Source organism: Symphalangus syndactylus, chromosome 17 (assembly GCF_028878055.3).
Source record: "Symphalangus syndactylus isolate Jambi chromosome 17, NHGRI_mSymSyn1-v2.1_pri, whole genome shotgun sequence".
Lineage (NCBI taxonomy): Eukaryota > Metazoa > Chordata > Mammalia > Primates > Hylobatidae > Symphalangus > Symphalangus syndactylus.
Genome location: NC_072439.2, coordinates 76,288,153 through 76,305,600, shown reverse-complemented (window position 1 = coordinate 76,305,600; position 17,448 = coordinate 76,288,153). Strand labels below are relative to the sequence as shown.

At 35.5% G+C, this 17,448-nt stretch overlaps 1 long non-coding RNA gene across 1 annotated transcript in view; it reads right to left on the bottom strand.

Annotated features, from left to right (window-relative positions):
* Nucleotides 1–4,159: 4,159 nt before the first annotated feature.
* The window catches only part of LOC134733094 (uncharacterized), a 159,668-nt gene continuing 146,379 nt past the window's right edge, over nt 4,160–17,448 (bottom strand). Inside the window, exon 3 of the long non-coding RNA XR_010116657.1 lies at nt 4,160–4,874. This is a non-coding gene — a long non-coding RNA (uncharacterized lncRNA). The remainder of the gene's footprint in view (nt 4,875–17,448) is intronic.

Sequence of the window (17,448 nt, the reverse complement as noted above, 5' to 3'; positions counted from 1 at the left end):
AATATTACCAGCATACATCTAGAAAGTGCTAAGACATGATCAAGTAATGAAGAAAGGAATTGGCCACTTAAAGTTTACTTACTCTGGACTCCATCAGCAAAAATATAAGAAAAGGAACTAACATCTGTGTTAACCACCTACAAACTAGGACACAAAAAGCTACATCAACACATAGCTGTTGATAAGTGGCACTAGGATTTCAACTCAGATATATCAACGCTAAAACTTATTTCTACATTTCCCCTTATCATTGAAATCATCTGGATCTCTGGCTAAAACATATATTTCTATGCCCCACTCTAGGCCAGCTAAATCAGAACCTCCCAGGAAAGGACTTGGAAGTCTATACGACCTATTATGTGATTCTTATTAGCAGATCTGAAAAATACTATGCTATATCACAGTCCCTCCAGGCCATTCTTTGGTTAGCTAGTCTGGGTCACTAGCATAAGAGCACTCACAGCCACAACTCTGTTGAGGAAAGTTGAGCACTGGATAGTACTATATGTTGTGGTCCTTATGACATATGTAAAGTATGAGGAAGAAGAACAGCCTATAAAAAATGTCAGAAAGAATTGAAAAAATGCTCATCATCACTGCCCATCAGAGAAATGCAAATCAAAACCACAATGAGATACCATCTCACACCAGTTAGAATGGCCATCATTAAAATGTCAGGAAACAACAGGTGCTAGAGAGGATGTGGAGAAATAGGAACACTGTTACACTGTTAGTGGGACTGTAAACTAGTTCAACCATTGTGGAAGTCAGTGTGGCAATTCCTCAGGGACCTAGAACTAGAAATACCATTTGACTCCCCAATCCCATTACTGGGTATATACCCAAAGGACTATAAATCATGCTGCTGTAAAGACACATGCACACGTATGTTTATTGCAGCACTATTCACAATAGCAAAGAGTTGGAACCAACCCAAATGTCCAACAACGATAGACTGGATTAAGAAAATGTGGCACATATGCACCATGGAATACTATGCAGCCATAAAAAATGATGAGTTCATGTCCTTTGTAGGGACATGGATGAAACTGGAAACCATCATTCTCAGTAAACTGTCACAAGGACAAAAAACCAAACACCGCATGTTCTCACTCATAGGTGGGAATTGAACAATGAGAACACTTGGACACAGGAAGGGGAACATCACACTCTGGGGACTGTTGTGGGGTGGGGGGAGGGGGGAGGGACAGCATTAGGAGATATACCTAATGCTAAATGACGAGTTAATGGGTGCAGGAAATCAACATGGCACATGGATACATATGTAACAAACCTGCACATTGTGCACATGTACCCTAAAACTTAAAGTAGAATAATAATAATAATAATAATAATAATAAAACCTGTTCAAGAAGTTGAACCATGAAGATCTCAGTAAAAAGGTGTTACAGCCAGTGGAGTGAAGAGTTTGTTTTTGTTGTGTTGTCTTAAACTGGACTACTCCTTTATTGATCCTTAGCACCTTATACAGAGCAAATGTTCAAACCTTGTTGAGTGTTTGACTAAATAGTCTATGTCTCATAAAAAAAAAAGAAATTGCTTAGAGATTATTCTAAGCATCATTCTTTGATTAGAGGTATGAGGCTTTGCAAATCTTCCCAACGATGTCATAAAATAATTTCTATTTGACAGTTGAGGTAAATAAGGCTTGGAAGGAGTTAAGAAATTGGCATGAAAACACATTGAGCAATGAAGACAGGATTTAAACTGGGTGGTACCATGTTCCAACCACTTCACCAGTTTGCTTTTGCATCCTGTCATGGATTAAAGTTTTACGAAACAAATTTGGCATATTATTATGCCAAAGTATATTGGCAATTATTATACCCAAGTATTATTCATGAAAGTAAACTTGTATAAGGAATTTTTCCCGGTTAAGTAACGCAGCTGACTAAAGAAAAAAATTCCTCAATATTATTAGCTATTTGCAATCTTAAACAAGTGAACCATTGAATTTAGACATCTGTATTCTGGAACCATGTAAATGTCACAGGAAAATCAAAAAGTCAGTAAACTATTTAATAAACCACAATAGCAATGACCATTTAACATGCTAGGGCTCACAGAACTCTGCCAGCATCTGGTAGCAATTTTCATTAAGCATCACTGTTAGTCTCAATTACTGCTTACCCATCATTACTCTTCAGGGTGCTAACATGCTGCTAACATGCTGCATATGATTAGTGTCTTACAAAAATTGGACATCTACCCTCCATCAAACCAGAAAAATAAGTGTCAGGTGAGGAGACAAAATTAGTTCATGGTCATAAAAATCCATGAATGAGAAAATGAACTACTCCAAAATAGGCTATATACAAGGATTTCTGATACCAGAATTTGAGTGTTATAATTAACCATCTGAGAGTAAAGTATGTGGTCATTTTAACTTACATCTCTAAATAAGAAGCATTACTTACTATATAAAAATCAGCTTTCTCCCTTGTTTTTAGGAAAGCAATATAGCCACACTTGTTAAGAGAGTAGGTTCTGAAACCATACTGACTTTGAATTCCAGCCATGTCATTTAACAGCTGTGAGATCTTACGCAAATATACAAAAACCTCTTTGTGCCTCAATTTCCCCACCTTCCAAATAAAGATATGAATAGCAGTGCCTTCCTCAAAAGTGAACACTGAATTAACTAAAACTCATAAAACACTTGCAACAGTGTCTGACATATACTAACCACAAGGAAATATTCGCTAATATTTACTCTGTTATACATTTCAACTCTGTCCCTGAATCTATACCATATTTGAGTTAGACAGTTTATGCTGATAGTAAGAATAACTTATTTAGCAATTTAGAGTTAAATTAATTCATTAGGAAGGTTAATATGGAAATTTCTCTGTATTATAATTAGCTACCATAGAAGATCTAAAGAATATATTTGACTATTCTGATTGTCCTACAGGAAAATTTGAAAACCTTGATTACAGTGAGTCTGAACAGTCTGCATGCTCATTATCTGACTGGTTAGTTGGATCTGGGAAAAGTGATAGCTAGGAAAGCTGAAAACCTCTGTCTCTTTCTCACTCTCTCTCTACCTCTTCCTTTCTTCCTCTTTCTTTCTCCTTTCCCACTCTCTCACACACACACATACCTTGTATAGCAAATAAAGTCAAACTTCAACACATTAAATTCAAATCTGTTGCTAAACAATTTATCCTTGCAAAAAAAAAAAAAAGTAGGTCTAGGTCATAATAGATCCTATGTAGGGGATTAGATTTAGTTCTCAGGGCTTAAGGAAATTGTTGTAGGGGCATTGTTACACAGATTAATAATGGAAACAAGAATTTATCTGAAGTAAATATTTCTGTTAGTGAGGAGCCAAATTAGACAACAACTTTGCAGTTCTAAAATGATTTCTTCATATGTTGTAATTTTAAACATTCTCTCTAGATGGGATGTAAATGTATTCACTTTAAATATCTAATTGATCATCTAAAGATGAAAAAGATTCTAAGGGAAAGTCCTATAATATCCGAATTATGTAGATCATTCCTGAGCACAGGTCCCAATCCTTACCTAACTACTGATTCTAATTACTTTCTCAGGTATTGCTCCTTCAGGATGGCCTAAAAATAAAGCCTACTATCTCATCTTTAAAAAAGAAATACTCCATTCCAAAATTAAAGTTCCATCAGCCTGTATGACATAAAATACTAGGCCATCTTTCTTCACAATAAATTACTGAATAACATCTCTCAGTCAGTTTACACTGGGCATGGTTCTATTATACCTATTTCATGCTGAAATCTCATTTTAAAAAAAACTCACACACGTATGACACTTCTTAAGCCTGTTATTAAAGCAACAATAAAATTTTATAAGTCATTTCTGCCAAGAAAATAAAAATCTTGAAAATTGGTGACCTATGTCTGATAGGGTATTATGGCAAACAAACAAAAACCTTACTAATGAAACTATAAAAATAAACAAAAATCCAAAACAGCAAAACTCATAAACCAACAAACCAACTAAATAAACAAAAAACAAAAGAGAGGTACTCTTTATAGATGTCTCTGCCTTGTATACTATAATTTCATTCTAACTTCAGAATCGGAAACTCACAACTATAAAAAGACTGAAATTTATCTAAGAGAGAAAAGGCACAACATGTATTTTATTATGGCAAGTCTTTAGATAGTATCAAAAATTTCTGCAGTGGCCTTTAAGTGTGCAAGGTGAACTTTGTATTTCTGTTTTGGTCCATTTAACTAATCCAAGCAAGCATCAGGTTCCCTTCTAAGAAAGATGATGGGAAGTTTTCATTTCATGCTCCATCCATCAGGTGTGTTACCAACTTCAGATGACAAGTTTTCCTTTACCCGAGTCAATAGGGATGCCCTCTGAACTCATTATGCCATACCAGATGGTTATATTGAATGCTCATACTAACACATTACTGTAGAATGATAAATTCAGAAATATTTTTGTAGTCTACTGTGATCTTATCTAACATGCACCGTTCTTTTCTATTTGTCCAGCCAATCCAAACACAATTCCCTATTTGCCCTTCTCCTCTTTAGGGACCTAGAAAATACATATGGAAGGCCAGGTTAGAAAAGAATATAATTCAAGGCCGTATTGCCAGAAGAGCATTGGAAGGCTTATGGAGCTTTGTCCATCTCAAGATTAATGAGCAGTCTGTCTCCAGAGGATCAGCCAAGGTTCTTAGTCTATCAGTCTCCTTCCCAGGCTTCAGATAATGAATAATGCCTGTTGAATCAGGGGGTCCCCTCTTGAAGAGATGTTAGTTGTGGTTTCTCCTCAGTCACAGCTGCTGTTGCTGTGGTTGTATTATTAGGGAGGGGAAATCTGTTCACCTCTGGATTCAGTATCAGCAGCAACTGTGGAGAAAGGAAACATGTGATACTAATGGAAGCCTCTCTTCAAGTTTTTTTTTCCTTTCATGTCACTGAAATAGCTAGTATTTATTGAATGTCTATTTCTCGTCAAATAGTAACAAAAGTTTCCATGCATTATCTCAATTAACCCTCATACCAACAACAACAACAAACTAAAGAACTATGAGATTAGTACTGTTACTGTGCCTGTCTTACTGATTAAGACATTGAGGTTTAGATAAGTTATATGGCTTGTGCAAGAAAATAGTGGGGTTAAAATCTGCACCAAGAACTTAAGAGCTTAATGTTATACTACTGAAAGGACTATACTCACTGCTCTATTCACTTATGAAACCGTGGATAGTGTTTTGTTGACATTCAGTAAGGCCACTCTTACACTTTAAAATTTAATACTAATAAGAGGGACACTATCAGTAAAAAAAAAATTTAATTATCTTTTCAAGATAGCTTTTAAAACATTTAGATTATTTGTATTTATACTTGGATTCACAATTTTACTCTAAGCCAAAAAAAAAAAAAAAATCCATGCAAGCCTTATACGGTATCTTTTAAAATATTATCTATTGCGTAGATGCTAAATGCTATGGTATTTTAAATACCAGGATAAAAGGCAGAGTTATAGCTATATACTTCTATATGGTTCAAATAAAGAATTAACTGCATAGTTTTTTCATGTTTAGGATGGGACAAGAAGGATCCAATTGAGTTGATTACCAAGATATCCTTATAAAACTTTGCATATAACTGTACGGAAAAAAAAAATCTATGGTTCTGACTGATCAATTGAGAAGGACCACGAAAAAGAGAAAAAGGGTGAGATAAGTCTTATAATCACTGGGAAACTTTAGAAAATAAGCCTCATTTCTACAAAAAGAATTCTGCTTTTCCTCCTTAATGCTACCCTCTTAGGCACAGTGGGAAAATCTAGCATGGACCTAAAACAAGAAGTTTTGGCCCTTGATAATTAATATGTAAAGATATAAAGGACACACCTTTAAATGAAAGAAATAACAGGATGTTTTATTTATGGCATTTTCAAATACATATATGACTTTTTTCAAAAAAAAAAAAACACAGCAACAACAACCCTATTACTAATAAGGGTTTAAAAAACATCATGGGCTTGAATATTTAATAATCTAGTATTCCACTTCTTGAAAGTTTACCAAAAGTTAATATAACTTAGTAATTAAAATTTTTCAAGTGTTTTGATTGACAGCTGTTTATTGGCTCTTCCTACCTAATGAATACTACAGCTTGGTATACAATGTTCAAGTTATTCTGAAATTACTAATGCTTCAGTCAACTAAATTTGCTCAAGATCTTTGCCTTCCATTCTCATTCACTGTTGGTGTGACCATAAATGGCACAGTCTCAATGAATGGTAATTTTCCAGTAAATAAAAAAAATCTCAGACTTGGTTCTGAGATGGCCGAATAGGAACAGCTCCAGTCTACAGCTCCCAGCATGAGCGACGCAGAAGATGGGTGATTTCTGCATTTCCAACTGAGGTACTGGGTTGGTCTCCCTGTGGCTTGTCGGACAGTGGGTGCAGCCCATGGAGCATGAGCCGAAGCAGGGCAGGGCATCGCCTCACCCAGGAAGCACAAGGGGTCAGGGAATTCCCTTTCCTAGCCAAGGGAAGCCGTGACAGATGGTACCTGGAAAATTGGGACATTCCCACCCTAATACTGCACTTTTCCAACAGTCTTAGCAAATGGCACACTAGGAGATTATATCCCACACCTGGCTCAGAGGGTCTCATGCCCAAGGAGCCTCACTCACTGCTAGCACAGTAGTCTGAGGTTGAACTGCAGGGCGGCAGCGAGGCTGGGGGAGGGGCGTCCGCCATTGCTGAGGCTTAAGTAGGTAAACAAAGTGGCTGGGAAAGTGGAACTGGATAGAACCCACCGCAGCTCAAGGAGGCCTGCCTGCCTCTGTAGACTCCACCTCTGGTGGCAGGGCATAGCTGAAAAAAAAGCAGCAGAAACTTCTGCAGAATTAAACATCCCTGTCTGGCAGCTTTGCAGAGAGTAGTGGTCCTTACAGCATGGAGTTTGAGATCTGAGAATGGACAGACTGCCTCCTCAAGTGGGTCCCTGACCCCCGAGTAGCCTAACTGGGAGGCACCCTCCAGTAGGGGCCGACTGACACTTCATACGGCCAGGTGCCCCTCTGAGACAAAGCTTCCAGAGGAAGGATCAGGAAGCAACATTTGCCGTTCTGCAATATTTGCTGTTCTGCAGCCTCCACTGCTTATACCCAGGCAAACAGGGTCTGGAGTGGACCTCCAGCAAACTCCAACAGACCTGCAGCTGAGGGTCGTGACGGTTAGAAGGAAAACTAACAAACAGAAAGGACATCCACACCAAAACCCCATCTGTATGTCACCATAATCAAAGACCAACGGTAGATAAAACAACAAAGATGGGGAAAAACCAGAGCAGAAAAGCTAAAAATTCTAAAAGTCAGAGCGCCTCTTCTCCTCTAAAGGAACGCAGCTCCTTGCCAGCAACAGAACAAAGCTGGACGGAAAATGACTTTGATGAGTTGAGAGAAAAAGGCTTCAGACGATCGGTAATAACAAACTTCTCCAAGCTAAAGGAGGATGTTCAAACCCATCACAAAGAAGCTAAAAACCTTGAAGAAAGATTAGAGGAATGGCTAACTAGAATAAACAGCATAGAGAAGACCTTAAATGACCTGATGGAGCTGAAAACCATGGCACGAAAACTATGTGACGCATGCATAAGCTTCAGTAGCCGATACGATCAAGTAGAAGAAAGGGTATGAGTCTTTGAAGATCAAATGAGTGAAATGAATTGAGAAGAGAAGTTTACAGAAAAAAGAGTAAAAAGAAACAAACAAAGCCTCCAAGAAATATGGGACTATGTGAAAAGACCAAATCTACGTCTGATTGGTGTACCTGAAAGTGACAGGGGGAATTGAACCAAGTTGGAAAACTCAGGATATTATCCAGGAGAACTTCCCCAACCTAGGAAGGCAGGCCAACATTCAAATTCAGGAAATACAGAGAACGCCACAAAGATACTCCTCGAGAAGAGCAACTCCAAGACACATTAATTGTCAGATTCACCAAAGTTGAAATGAAGGAAAAAATGTTAAGGGCAGCCAGAAAAAAAGGACGGGTTACCCACAAAAGGAAGCCCATTAGTCTAACAGCAGATCTCTCGGCAGAAACTCTATAAGCCAGAAGAGAGTGGGGGCCAATATTCAACATTCTTAAAGTAAAGAGTTTTCAACCCAGAATTTCATATCCAGCCAAAGTAAGCTTCTTAAGTGAAGGAGAAATAAAATACTTTACAGAGAAGCAAATGCTAAGAGATTCTGTCACCACCAGGCCTGCCTTACAAGAGCTCCTGAAGGAAGCAGTAAACATGGAAAGAACAACCAGTACCAGCCACTGCAAAAACATGCCAAATTGTAAAGACCATTGATGCTAGGAAGAAACTGCATCAACTAATGAGCAAAATAACCAGCTAACATCATAATGACAGGATCAAATTCACACATAACAATATTAACCTTAAATGTAAATGGGCTAAATGCTCCAATTAAAAGACACAGACTGGAAAATTGGATAAAGAGTCAAGACCCATCAGTGTGCATATGTATGTTTATTGTGGCACTATTCACAATAGCAAAGTCTTGGAACCAACCCAAATGTCCATCAATGATAGACTGGATTAAGAAAATGTGGCACATATACACCATGGAATACTACGCAGCCATAAAAAAGGATAAGTTCATGTCCTTTGTAGGGACATGGATGAAGCTGGAAACCATCATTCTTAGCAAACTATCTCAAGGACAGAAAACCAAACACTGCATGTCCTCACTCATAGGTGAGAACTGAACAATGAGAACACTTGGACACAGGGTGGCGTATATCACACACCAGGGCCTGTTGTGGGGTGGGGGGAGGGGAAAGGGATAGCATTAGGCGATATACCTAACGTAAATGAAGAGTTAACGGGTGCAGCACACCAACATGGCACATGTATACATATGTAACAAACCTGCATGTTGTGCACATGTACCCTAAAACTTAAAGTATAATAATAAAAAAAAAAAGTCTCTGCAAGTTGCATACCTTTTGATATAGTAGATGCACCTCACAGCAATAACTTAAGCATACCTTGAGAAATGACCCTATATGACAGAAACATCTGAATATGTGTTCAGAGTTTCAAGTATGGCCAACTCAGAGATTCATTCCTTATCTATGAGGAACATGTGAGCCCCTGGCCCAACCCACAGAATGTTTGGGTTAAATGAAGGTTGCCAAGTGGAGGCTGTTGGGGGAGGATGTTAAGTGAAAATGCTATGTAAATTACATGTTTCCTGAAGGCACCAGCAGTTCTGCTATCCAGCCAACTGCCACTGGACCACTGTATGTAAGTTCTCAGTAAACCTTATGGTCTTGTCACTGGTTCTGGTTCTCTTCTTCAGTCTGTTGAACCTGGTGCCATCCATACTGAAGTTAGCAGGAGTCCAGCACAACACCTTTGACCCAGAAACTTCTAGAAATTTGTAATGAATGTACACACATAATTACCTGTAAGGATATTCATTGTGGCCTTATTTATCTTATTTTTAAAAATGAAAAAAATAATGTATACCACTAGGGAGTTGGCCAAATAAAATGCATTACAATCTGTACAACTGAATACCATCTCTAAATAAGTTAATTTAAATGTATGGTGCCTAGCACACAAACAGTGCTAAATAAATGATTGCTTCATCCATAGATGAACAAATATCCATTGAAATTTTCAGTAATAAGTTGCCTGAAGTGGTTTTATCCAGTATTTGTTAACCATATATTTGTTTACATATATAATAATTTTGCTAATACCTGTAAAGAGCTTGCTATGTACAAGCCATTATTCTAGAAACTTTTCATATATTAATGCATTTAATGTTTATAACAGTCCTATGGAGAATATAGTATTATTAGTGCCATTGTACAGACCAGAAAATAGAAGCATAGGGCAGGTAAATAACTTGCCCAAAGTTATGGAGTTCATCACTAGCAAGGCCAGGATTTAAAAGTAGGCAATATGTCTCCAGAGTCTGTGCTCTTAACCAGAAAATACACTTGTCTGGAAGACTATTCAACATGTTTCTGGTTATCAGATCGTTATTATTAATATTGCTTTTGCTTATCAATTTTTTCTCCTTTTTCTACAATAAATGTGAATTAATGTTTCATTCTTTAAGTAAAAAAAAAAACAAAACTATCTTTTGATTCCACAATGAGCTGGAGACAAGAATGCTATGAAGGTTATGACTGAGAACTACTAGCACAGATCCAGGGTAGAAATTCTGATATTTCACAGCTCCACATCTTTGGATGTATCCAAATTGAAAATGAATTTAGGCAATGAGTTCTTCTGAACCTTGATATCTTACAGGGTAGAAGAACAATACTGTTCTAATCCATCAACATTGTTCTCTTGCTCTCATCCATGTGAAGTCATGCTACTGATATCCATTTTTTTCTTTAAGGTTAACACAAAGGTTTTATGCTTCAGCCCTGCCTTTCACTAGCAGAAGACTACAATCAATATTTTAGGAGCTTTCTACGATATGATGAGCTCAGATGGTACTCCTACAATATAGCCCAATGCAGTGGTTCTCAACCTTGGCTACTGGATTTTTTTAAAAAACTCCACAAATTATTATGATGCATATCCTAGGTTGAGAGTTTCTGCAGTATATCTATTACAATACAGCTCTGATCTTACTTGTAATATTTCAGGGGTCAGAGTCACAGTATTGGTAACTGCAACTGAGTAACAGCCAATTTCAGAGTATGTGTTATTCTTATATATACAAATAAAAAGAGCTTTGTAATTTCATTTAAAATGGGAAAATAAACATGAATATTAAGAATGAGTTACTAAATATACATTATCATGTCTGACTGAAATATGAGATTTATAAAACAGCATGAGGGTAAAACGGTAAGTGCAAAACCAAAATCTGATAAAGGAAGATTGTGAAGTTGACCAAGAGAGTGCATTCGCAGTGAATAATCAGTCTCATTGATCAAACTGGAACTGTGTTCTAAGTGAAATCATATTGGCTTGATAAATAATAGAGCTTCAATTTATACACAACAGAATCCAGGATTTAGTAAAAATTCACAAAGGACCAGCAAAACTCATAGTAGCAAACCAGATTAAATACTTGAGATGGTACTAAATAAAAATTTATGATATACTTCCCCAGGATAATTAACTATCATGCATTATGGAGATTTGTACTTAAAAGTTAGACCTAGGGAATCTGACCATAATTTTTTGAATCAATATCGATAAAAAGAAAAATAAATTTTCATATAAAAGCAACATTTGAAAATAATTTTTTGTTAGTCTATGTGTAGAAAGTTGAAGCACACATACCAAATCTTTAACACATACATGATAAAAAGAAAAATAAATCTGATGTACTAAAAACTAAATTTGAAAATAATTTTCTGGATTTCACTTGTAGAAGGTTGAAGTACACATACTTAATCTTTAAAACATGCACTGCATCTGCTAGTATTTGCTCTACACCCTACACCCAGTGACCTCATACCTTTATGTGTATGTGATTATTTGCTTTTGTTTCACTTCGACATATGTTTTCTGGATAAAGTAAAATTTCTCTGATTACCTCCTTCTTGAACATATTCTTCCATCTATGAACCCACACATGCCTGATTCTTCAATTCCTTTACCAGTCATTCTTTCTCAGTCTTTCTCAGGTTTCTCTTATGAATTATACTTTATATCTTAGCCTGTTAGCATCCAGCTGACAGTAATTGTGCCTATTAATTTATCAGATAAAGGACTATCACTTTATTAAAATATGCCCTTTTTAGATAATGATAACAAATCAATGAACAAAATGGTGTGACAGAATAGCTGAGTTGAAGTTTTCCTATGGGAAATATAAAACATTTTGCTGTTCATTAATTTTGAAGGTGGGACTCAGAAAAAGTACATGTGGTTCTTGTGATGAGTCCCTTGTGTCTAAAGATCTAAAACATACGGAAAATTATTCCCCTTTCTGTAATATCCCACTATTTTTTCTCTTAGACTATGTTCATTTCAACCTTTGAAATGAAATTCCAAATATCCAAATAAAGAGGGATATAAATTCTTGCTTTTCCAAGCAGTGTATGGATTATAGAGAAAAGCTTTAAAGGAGAGGAAAAGAAACAACATAATAGCATTGAACCTCTTGTGTACCCAAGAGACTGAGACATTATCATAATGCCTCTATTATGGCAATTGCTGAAATTAAATGCCTGTAGATTTGACCCTAAGGAATACAGTTCAGTGTTTGCTGTAATAAAACACTTACTGTAAAAGCTTAACCTTGGATAGGTTCTATATTAATATAATTCCACAATAGCAAATTTGACACTGTCACTATATGTGTAATAAATAAGCCATATTGAACCATCCCATGTTACTTTTTGGATTAACTAAAATATCTTGCTTCCTTCCAAGTCTGTATGGCCTTCCAGAATCTTTAAGACTACATATACCTTAAACTAAAAATGGCATGGTACTTTGGTGATTATCTAAAATTTAAAGAACTTAATGGACAAAAATTATTGAGGGAGCAGCATGTTTAAAAGTGCAGACAGGTACAGTTTGATAGGTTATATATGATTCAGAATGAAACAGTATAATTGGCAGCACTTACCATATTATAGATTTACACTGGACTTTGCCATCATTTTGCATTAGTGTTATCTCAGCTGGTTGCTATTTAGTAACCTTGTATTAAGTTATTATATTTCATTTACAGGTGGCAATAAAAAAGGCAAATATGGCTTTCCTTGCCTTTGCAGTACAACTATAATGCACGTTGTGTCTATCCAGCAGTTTGAATGACATTTGCATGTTAGATGAACTTAGACATTTCCTGTTTCATCTCTTAAAATATCAAGTTTAGAAAACCAGAAATGTTCTGAAAAGTATCAAAAAAGAAATGAAGTCTGGGCTGGGCGCAATGGCTCACGCCTATAATTCCAGCACTTTGGGAGGCCAAGGCAGGTGGATCACTTGAGGTCAGGAGTTCAAGGCCAGTCTGCCCAACATGGTGAAACCCCATCTCTACTAAAAAAATATAAAAATTAGTCAGGCATGGTGGCGTGTGCCCGTAATCCCAGATACTCAGGAGGCTGAGGCAGGAGAATTGCTTGAACCCAGGAGGTGGAGGTTGCAGTGGGCCGAGATCACACCACTGCATTCCAGCCTGGGCAACAAAGTGAGACTCTGTCTCAAAAAAAAAAAAAAAAAGAAAAAAAAAAAAGAAATGAAGTCTAGAAATAAACGATGAATTTCTGTCATATAAATTAAAGACAGAATTTGTAAAGAAAATCAGAAACTACAGTTTCTATATTATCCAATGAGAATCCTTCATTTCCCAAGATTGTTGGTATATTCAAACTATTAAATGCAGTCACAGGTTTTTTATTTGCTTGTTTGTTTTATTTACTTCACTTTCTCATAATATACTGTGCAAATTTTGTAAAAGAAAATAGAAGCAAGTATGTTTATATTTTGCAGCATAAGATATTCCATAGCCAGCCAGTCTAATTCATGCTATTGATTTCAACATTAGATGTCTCCACTTCTTTAACCCCATATATTCTACAGTCCATTCTATGTACTTTGGTTCTCAAATATTCCACTAAAAACTTCAAGATTTCTTGAAGATCACAAGTGGCAACCTAACTACTAAGTCCAAAGGATAATCTTTTATACAACTCATTAGTCTAGATTTCTCTCTGTCCCTCTTTGTACTGTTGGTAAATCACAATACGCTACTGATTCGATTGCCTTAATATCTGTCTATCTCAGCCATTCTTTTATTGCTTAAGCCAATCAGATCAATAGCATATTGTGCTATGCAGTATCTGTCTCAGCCATAAAAGAATTAATTGTGCTACAGAAACAAACAACTTCCAAATTGTCATGGCTTAACACGATAGAGATAAGTTATTCAAAGAAGCAAGTGATGGAGTATCCACCATACTGACTTTTGCCTATCACTATGCCGGAGGGAACAGAAAGCTCTGCAGAATTTTGCATCAGCACCAGGCCAGAGATGACATGCATCAGTCCTTGCACAATTCACTGGCCAGAACTAGTCATGTGACTACCTAACCAGGAGGATCAGGAAGTATAGTCCTATCATATGCCTGGCAAGAGAATTAGGAGAGTCTGTAAAAATGTGGTAGATAGTACAAACTGCAACATATCACTGCTCAGAATTTTTCAAACCTCCTTACTAAGACAAGATGAAATATATTATCCTATGCATCAATTCTCCTTTCTCTCTGATCTCTTCCCTTCTCAATTCTTTTTATCGCCAACACTCAGTGTTTGTGTTCCAGTGATAATAAGTTGCTTGCACTTTTTTTTAGAAAATGGCATGTTCTTGAATGCATGGACATTTTATACATATTATTAATCTGCTTCTCTGGTATTAGGAAACTATTCATATGTCCAGTTTTATCTCAAAATACACCTTTCCTCTGAAGTCTTCCCTGACCCCACCCAGATTTTATTTCATACTTTGCATATAGTTTCCCTGACTTAAAATAAATACGTTTTGAATAATTTGCCCTTGTCTCCCCACTGGGCGGTAAACAATGAATTCAGAGAATACATTGTTTCCAATTTAGGTTCTTGGCACTTGAGATTAAAACATAAACTCAAAAACATGTGTAATGACTGAATCCTGGCTGATTTCTCTGTCACCTAACCTATTATTAGATAACTTATTTTTTGAAACAATTTCCACATTTGCTTCCCATGCCATCATTCTATGCAAAGCCACAATGAGGTACACTGTCATTACTATAATAGCCAAAATTAAAAACACTAACCATAACAACTATTGGTGAGAATGTGGAGGAAATGGAATTTATATACTGTACACTGCTGATGGAAATGTAAAATGGCACAACCACTTCAGAAAACATTTTGTCAATTCCTTAAAAAGTCAAAATATACTTAACATTATGAGCCAACCATTTCACTCTTAGGTGTCTTCCTGAGAGAAATGAAAGTGTATGTCTGTAAAAAATTTTACACTCAAATGTTCATAGCCCAAAGCTGAAAACAAGCCAAATTTCCTTCAACAGGTAAATAGATAAACAAATTGTGGTATACATACAATTTAATACTATTTATAAATAAGAAGGAATGAAGCATTGATATATATTACATAGAGACAGAGAGAATACTATATGAATCAATTGATATCAAATTCTAGAAAGTGTCCATAGTGACACAAAACAGATTAATGGTTGCCTGGAAACAAAAGGTGGCACAGGAAGTGATGGGAGAAAGGGATTAAAAAGAGTTATGAACATGTTCATCTTCATTTTAGTGAGAATTTGAAATGTATATACATGAGTTAAAACTGCACAATTGTACACTTTAAATATGTTCAGTTTATTATATGTCAAGTATTCCCCAATAAATTTGTTTATAAAAAGATGAGTGGATTTCTAACATAAATTATTAAACTTAGCCATATGTTTTTTTCTCATCTTGAAAATATTTTTGACATAATTATGAGAGCAACAGCAATTATTAAGAACTAAAAGCCTTTCCACATGAAAAAACTTACAAATGTTCAGAAGTGTGTAACTTTTTGTTACCATGACTACTTAACAGCTTCATAAAATGTTTTATGTCAAATGACCCTTTTCTGTTATATATTTCTGCAAGATTAAAAACTTGTATTTATATCCTTACACATTTTTCCTTATTTTTTTTTTCAGGAAAAAAACAATGTTAAAACCTCATCAATTTCTTAAACAAGCAAATTTTAAAAGTCCAATAATTTTAAAGTCTCATTTATTCACTTGATGACTTCAATAGTAACTGTATAAATTTAAATACTTCAATAGAAATTATTAAATGATCCATATAGAAATTAAATTTAATATCTAAAATTTAACTTTTTGATTCTTTGGATTTTATTTGCTTATAGGGGAAATATATATATTGGTTTACTATCTCAGAATCATTCCCTAAAGTGAAGTGTCTTTTAAAGGTTATATACCTTACAACTAAAAATTGGTTCTTAGTTAATTCATGTTAATTATTTTTATTTTATTAAAAATAGGAAAACAGCCTCATCACTATGGCAAAAACAAAGTTCACTTGGATTATTTCAAGTTCAGCACCATTCTCACAGGAAAAACTAAAATGTGCTTAAAAATTGGCACCTTAATGTTTAAAACTTTATACATGCAATTGTAAAACCTGGATTAAATTCAAACAAGTACTGTACCTCTTTTAAAGAATAAAAATGAACTACTAAGAATAACTGATGCTATATCATCTTAATTTTTTAAATAATTCTCAACCATGAGTCTGGGTTGAAATTAGTACAAGAGTAACAGTAATAATTGATTAATTCAGTTGCCAGTTCTGAAGCAGATTGACTAATTTTTAGAATTAGCATGATTTATCAATTGACTTCTGCACAGGTTAGTTCCTCATACAACCACGATAAATCCATGATAGAATCAGACAAAACTCGTGACATCACATTCTGCACCCAATCCTCCCGGTCCTCACAGCTCATCACTGATTTAGAGATAGCAGTGATGATTCTCACTGCTGTCTTTTAAATTAAGTGGGCAGAGAGACAACTAATTTATAATGTAGCATTTTAAGTGTGCTTTTTTTCAACTAAAACAGCTTTAAATTTTCTGTGAATATTAGATAATCATCTTTAAAAAAATAGCAATTTCTTATTTTTTTTCCCTCTCACTGGGCATATGATCACAAAGTAGAACAAGGTATATGAAATCTCCAGGCTCCACACAAAGTAAATACTATGTCTACATAAGCACAGTTGATGAAGCCACCTGAGAATGTGAGCTAAGGCTACCATCCAACATACAGGTGGGTTTAAAATAGTCATACATGTATACCCAGTCACTGTGACAATTCTGTAGCAATCACACTTTAATGCCATATCTAGAAGGATGTTCAACATTCTTTTAGTTTGTTTGCATTTTTTAATGTAAAGTTTACAGTGAAATACAAAAATCGTAAGTGTACAAATCAATAAGTTTTGACAAACACATTTATGTGTATAATTAACAAATGTATCAAGATAGGAACACATTCATCTCTCCATAAAGTTTCCTCATGCCCACTCATGTATTCCTCATTCCCATTTCTCTGTGCAATCATTTATTTGTAGACTTCACCACAGATTAGCTCTGCACATTCTATAATTTCAAATAAATGGAAGTAGACAATATATACTCTTGGGAGTCTAGCTTCTTTTCTTCAACATCATGTTTCTGACATTCACCTATGTGTTACTTGTGTTAGTATATTTATTTTTATTCCTGAGGGGTATTCCAATGAATGAATATGGCACAAATTGTTTATCCATTCTCCTCTTTATAGATATCTCTGTTGGTTCCAGTTTAGGTCCATTATTGGTAAAGCTACTATGAAGATTCACATACAAGGCTTTAGGGAGACAT